Genomic DNA, 6898 nt, shown 5'->3' on the forward strand with positions numbered 1-6898 from the left:
GGCCCAATCGCGTCCCCAGAAGCCCTTTTTCGCCGGTTTAGGCCGAAATTGGCGCCGGCGGACCCAGGCCGAACCCGGCGCGCTGGGGGCGCCTAGGGGCGCTGGGGAACGTGTTTTTGGCGCGAACGAGGCTGGGCCCGCCGAGTCAGCAAGACGCCGCTTCGTCGTCCTCGTCGCCTCGGTTCCCGCGGGAATCAATGCCAAGGCTGCGTGCTGCCACGCCGGTTAGCCTCCATTGATGCCGAGATCGCCCGCATCCGCGCGTCCCTGACGGAGGAGCAGCGGAACGAGCCGAGGTACGCCGTCGACAGCGAAACGTTGTGGACGATGTAATTCGAGCGCCGCCGCCAAGAGCAGATTGCCTCCGTCAACGGCGTCATCCCCCGCGGCCGCCTCAACGCCGACGGGCGCGCGAGTGGTGGGGCGTGCCAGGCCGCACCCTCGAGGCCGTCCTCGACCATAACGAGACCGGCAACATGCCGCGCCTCGAGTACCCGTCGCGGCCGTCCTTCTCTCACCGTCGTGGCAGCTCCTGGACGCCGCGGCGAATGGAGCCGGGGACGTCCTCGTCGTCGGGCTCTGGCTCGCTCTCCTCCGGCTCGCCGGCGCTCCGCCCCGTCAAGCCCGAGCCGGAGGAGACGCCGCTCCGGCGCCGCACCCGCAGCGGCGCCCTCGTCATCAACGAGGGTGCCCGCCCCTCCCCGCGCTCCTTCCGCCTGGTCCGGCTGAAGCCCGAGCGGGGCCTGCTCCCCGTGAAGCCGAAGCACGACGACCTGGTGGCCCCCAACGACGAGGCCGCCCTAAAATGGGCGAAGGAGGACTATGTCCGCGAGCAGGTGCATTGCCAGCGCCGGGCGTACGCGGAGCTCCAGGCCCGGCGCCACGGGCGCGAGGAGGGCGGCGTCATCGTCCTCGAAAGCGACGAGGAGGACGAGGCCGGGCCGTCCAGCACCCCACCGCGCGTCGGCGACCCTGGCCAGGGGTGCAGCAGGGACGGCGGCGGCTCCGGCGAGGCGCGCGACGACGACGACGGCGGCGACTACACCCGTTTCTACAGGCTTCTCGGCATGTAGATGGCGGGCGGTGGACGCGGCGCAGTGGCTAGGCGTAGTTTGGCGTAGTAGTAGGCGTAGTTTGCATGTTTTATATTTTTTGTACAAATTTGTACGAAATATCACCGAGCTCGCGCGATATTGGCGGCGACCTGGGGGGCGAGGACTATGAACGGAGTCACCCCCACGCACCAAGCTAGCGCCGGTTCGCCCCCAGGCGGCTCTTTTTCGGCGCCTTGGGGAGCCGAACGGCTGGAGATTCTCTTAGCACACTGGGAGTGGCTTCCCTCTCTTAGCACACCGGGCCTGCCATAGAGCCCAGGAGGCCCACCAAGGATCTCGGAGGATTGGATATAGCATCTAGAGATCATCTTGGCCCCCCAAGTCAAGATGACGGTGGGCAGAAACCGTGGTCCGCCGGTACTCGTCCTCCATCGATCATCGTCCCCGCCTCCGCGAGGAGGCGCTGCAGTGCTTGGGTTGTCCTCGTCGACCAAGATGATCTCGTTCTCGGAGGAGGCGGCAGTAGTGGATGACGAGGGCCTCAAAGATCGACAGCACCGACTCCAAGATTCGGTTCCTGAAGATCTAGAACTGTCGCCGCCTGCCGGCGCGAAGAACCAGGACTCGAGCATGGTGCAGACGATGGTCTCGCACCTGAGCGGAGCGGAGAGGAGAGGTGGGTGCGGTGTGGACAGCAGCGAAGCGCTACTTAAATAGGCCCGGTCAGGCAAAGGGATGCGAAGCCGGCTTTAATGCAGCCCAGCGGCCGGAGTAGGCTTCTTGGTCTCCGTGTCTGCATTGAAATGGCGCCGCCCGCTTGATCGATCGCGTCGCTCTGACTGGCATCAATGTCGTGGAGTCACGTCCACTCTAGAGCGGCACTGACTGGCATGCATGCGTGGCAACAACTTCTTGCGGGAGAGGGCACGGGCGCTATAGAGGATTTTGGGTGGGACCGGGGTGTCGAACGTATGTTCCTTTACGTAGTATTCCTTTAGATCATCTCCTGCCGCGCCGCCAAGAACCCCTCCAGGCATTTTTTGCCGCCGGCGCCCAAACAACGGCCCAGTTGCGCCCCCCGGAGCCCGTTTTTCGCCGGTTGGGCCGAAACTGGCGCCGGCGGACCCAGGCCGAACAGGACACGTTGGGGCGCCGGGGGACGCGTTTTTGGCGCTAACGGGGATGAGCCCGCCGAGCCAGCGAGACGCCGCTTCGTCGTCCTCATCGCCTCGGCTGCCGCGCCGGTGAAAGGATCGAGAAGAGCTGTCTAGAGGGGGTGAATAGACTCTTAGTAAGAAAAGTTGCAGTTTTTAATTTCTTTAAGTTGAAGTGGAGTTTTAGCACAAGTTTAAACATTCATAATACATATCAAGCAAGCATGGCAAGAGTATATGAGCAGCGGAAAGTAAATCATGCAAATTGCAAGAATGTAAAGGGATGGGATTGGAGTGTGCAAACGCAATTGGAGACACGGAGATTTTTATCCGTGGTTCACGTTGATGGAGACTTCAACCCACGAAGGGTAACGGTTGCGCGAGTCCACGGAGGGCTCCACCCACGAAGGGTCCACGAAGAAGCAACCTTGTCTATCCCACCATGGCCATCGCCCACGAAGGACTTGCCTCACTAGGGTAGATCTTCACGAAGTAGGCGATCTCCTTGCCCGTACAAACTCCTTGGTTCAACTCCACAATCTTGACGGAGGCTCCCAAGTGACACCTAGCCAATCTAGGAGACACCACTCTCCAAAAGGTAATAGATGGTGTGTTGATGATGAACTCCTTGCTCTTGTGCTTCAAATGATAGTCTCCCCAACACTCAGCTCTCTCTCATAGGATTGGATTTGGTGGAAAGAGGGTTTGAGTGGAAAGCAACTTGGGGAAGGCTAGAGATCAAGATTTATATGGTTGGAATGAAATATCTTGACCTCAACACAAGTGTAGGTGGTTCTCTCTCACAAAATGTGTGTTGGAAGTGTAGGCATGGGTATATATAGCCTCCACACAAAATCTAACCGTTACACACAAATCACCAAACTCGGTGGGACCGAATCAGAAAACTCGGTCAGACCGATTTATTTCAAAATGTGAACATTAGGATTTTCGATGGGACCGACATGATCAACTCGGTAGGACCGATGTGCTATGGTTAGGGTAAAGCCTCATCTCGGTTGGACCAATTACACAAACTCGGTGGGACCGATTTGGGTAATAAGCAAAACAGAGAGTTGGCCAAGCAAACTCGGTGAGACCGATTGCATATTTCGATGAGACCGAAATTACTGCAATAGGCAACAGAGAGTTGGCAAACCCATCTCGGTGAGACCGAGATCCCATCGGTGAGACCGAATTGACTAGAGTTTCTGGCAGTGGCTATGTCAAGTGAACTCGGTGGCGCCGGATAGGAAATTTCGGTGGGGCCGAGTTTGACTTTTGGTTTGGGACATATGTGGATGTGAGAAAGTGGTTGAGGGCTTTGGAGCATATCATTAAGCACTTTGAGCAAGCAAGCCATTAAGCAACACCTCATTTCCTTTTAATAATATTGGCTTGACTCAATGTGATCCTGGATCACTAAAATAGAAAATGTAGAGTCCTGAGCTTTGAGCTTCAGCCAATCCTTTGTCCTTATCATCTTGAAGGGGTTCCACATCCTCTAGTCCACGCCACTCCATTGTTGAACTTATCTGAAACATACTAGATGAAAACATTAGTCCAACAAGAGATATGTTGACATTAATTACCAAAATCACCCAGGGAGCACTTGTTCTTTCAGTCTCCCCCTTTTTGGTAATTGATGACAACATATATCAAAGCTTTAGATAAAGATATAGAGAATAACCAGTAAAGCTTTGGAAAGATATGTAACATGCATAGGCTCCCCCTATATGTATGCAATCATGCAAATATGGAGTATAGGAGCATGTGAATGCATAAGCATGACAGAGTAAGCAATGTGTTACATGTATCTTGGCTATATGCATCAGAGCAAAAGATGTGAATATAGGAAATGTACCTTCATGCTCATGAGTCTTTCTTGCAAATAGTATGTGCATTAGCAAGAAATCCTCATGCACATGAGTGTGATGCATATACTTACCTTGTGGTCTTGAGTTGGCTTAGGAAGGAATGAACCTGAGTAAACAAGGTTAGATAACACAGATACATCTACAAGGCAGAGCAAACAAAAGAAACCACAAGAGTACCAAGACTGGGATGACATGTAGAGAGTGAGTACTGAGTACTCTATTGGATGTAGACATGTCCCCAAAGGTAAAAGATATGCAATGAATTCAAAGATTTCCTTCCCTTAGATGTCTTGCTCCCCCTGAATTTTGTATGAGAGATGCTGGGAGAAGATAGGGAACTGAAAAGAAAATCAGAGCAAAGAAAATTAGCAAACATGAACATGTCTTTTCCCCTCTAAAGACATGTGACTTCTCTCCACTTTGAATACCAAGCATCTGGGGTTTTTGATGTGATTTCTCTCTTCCCCTTTTGAAGAATTAAGCTTTGATGTGATCTCTCTCTCCCCCTTTGACATCAATTTCCAAGAAGGGTTTTTCTGGAATGTGAGTCAAAATAGGTTTGGTCCTTGAGTCACATAGCAAAGCAGCATATAGAGTGTGACGCTGGTGGAGGATAAGAATCATCGAGTGGAGCTGGAACAGAAAAATGCAGGAACAAGTGGCAAATGGTCTTTTCTGCATGGAAATCGGTAACGCCGAGTTATGTACTTCGGTGGCACCGAATTGGTTCGGTTTGACCGAACTTGACAGACCGGTGTGACCGAGTTCAACACAGAGAGAACACTTGTCACCTCAGCTCACTAGGCAAATAAGATCTCACAAAGATTTGCAAGGAATTAACTGAAAGATTTGCAATGAATTGGATGCAAGATATGCAGAACAAAACAGAGAAAAAATCTAGATGAAGTTTCTTTTTGATAAAGGAAAGGGAATAAATATGCAAAGGACAAATGCAAGAACTCAGAGAAACACTAGAGAACTTCATCTAGAATTGGCCGGTGACAAAGTCACCTATGTTAGAGTATATTGACTAAGGAGTCAAGTGAGAACACTTGATCATAAGTCATACTCATCGTTTAAGCTCAAAATGGGGTTACCATTTTTCGTTTAAGCATTTGATGTATTCACATCTTGTTGAGTTGCTTTGACCTATGTCTTGAGGTAAAGCTTCTCTAAGATGTAATGACATACCTTGGGTGGTGGTGTTGATCTTAGTCATGTAGTTGAACTTGTGTGGGTTGCTCGAGGTTGATGTATCTCATCAAGAGTTGGGAGCACCACTTGGAAGTGAGTTCATCTACCTACATGGGTTAGTTTTGCAAGGAAGAGCACTTGTGTATCCAAAGTGACAATCATGAAATTTGATACCAAATGAAATTTGATATATGGAATTTGTCAAAGGATGTGTTAAAGGGTTCCAAGATTCCTTGTCTTCAACCACCATTGTGTAGAGACTTGATGATTTAGAGATTGCTCAAGTTGTCAGTGAGCTGCAATCTCATATATTTAGATTCATCCAAGTACCTACAAGGGTTAGATAGCGTGCAAAGGTGCAAGTATATCCAAGACATATTGATACGTCTCCAACATATCTATAATTTTTTATTGTTCCATGCTATTATATTATCTGTTTTGGATGTTTATGGGCTTTATTTTACACTTTTATATTATTTTGGGGACTAACCTATTAACCCAGAGCCCAGTGCCAGTTTCTGTTTTTTCCCTTCACTACTAGGAAAACGGCTATAGCTAATATGGACATTAATGGTGCACCATGTATGTGGTGCGCCACTGCTATATAGCAGTGGCGCACCAGATACAGGTACGCCATTATTGGCCACATTACTAATGGCGCACCTGGTGTGTGGTGCGCCATTACTAGTTTTGAAAAAGATAAAAAAATTGTTAGCAGTGGCGCACCAAGGGATAGTGCGCACTATCCACTGGTGCGCCACTACTAACATGTTTTTTAATCTTTTTTTTCATTAGTAACCCTGGTTACTAATGGCGCATTCTTAAGTGGTGCGCCATTACTAACTTTCTAAGTCTTACAAAAAATTCACCAAATGCACCCCCCCTCCCTGGGGACCGCCTTTTCAGTTTCAAAAAAAAAGAAAATGATAGAAATGCCAAAAAAATAAAAGAAAATAAGATTCCCATGTGATATGTGGTCTAGTTGTTAGCAAAACTTACAAACATGAATTTTCGACTTTTTTGCAAAATCTCTCGAGAATTTGTAAAATGGGCATAACTTTTGCATACGAACTCCGATGAAAAAGTTTTTTATATGAAAAACCATCTACTCGAAAAGTTATATTTGAATTCAACGGGGGAACCCCGTTGAAGATTTTTAGAATCCTCAAAAACCTAACCGAAAAAAGTTACGGGGCTTTCAAGATCTAGAGAGGCAAAAAAATAAAAAAAAATAAAACTCAGTAATGGCGCACCTGCCCATGGTGCGCCATAACTATCTTCCCGCCTTCAAAATTCAAACTATATCAAAAAATAAAATAAAAAAGTTAGTAATGGCGCACCTGCCCAAGGTGTGCCATTACTATCTTCCCGCCTTCAAAATTCAAAATAAATCAAAAAAAAATTAGTAATGGCGCACCTGCCCACGGTGCGCCATTACTATGCCGTATATATGGCTGGGCGGGGTCCTCTCCTCCTTACCTCTTCATTTTTATCCTCCATTCCATCTCCTCCTCTCCTCCACTCCATCTCCCCTCCTCTCATCCACCATACTCCCCTCCTCCTCTCCGGCGACCTCCTCCTCCTCTCCGGCGACCTCCTCCTCCTCCCTCCTCTCCTCCCC

The sequence above is a fragment of the Triticum aestivum genome, chromosome 3D, assembly GCF_018294505.1.
Source record: "Triticum aestivum cultivar Chinese Spring chromosome 3D, IWGSC CS RefSeq v2.1, whole genome shotgun sequence".
In the NCBI taxonomy this organism is placed as follows: domain Eukaryota; kingdom Viridiplantae; phylum Streptophyta; class Magnoliopsida; order Poales; family Poaceae; genus Triticum; species Triticum aestivum.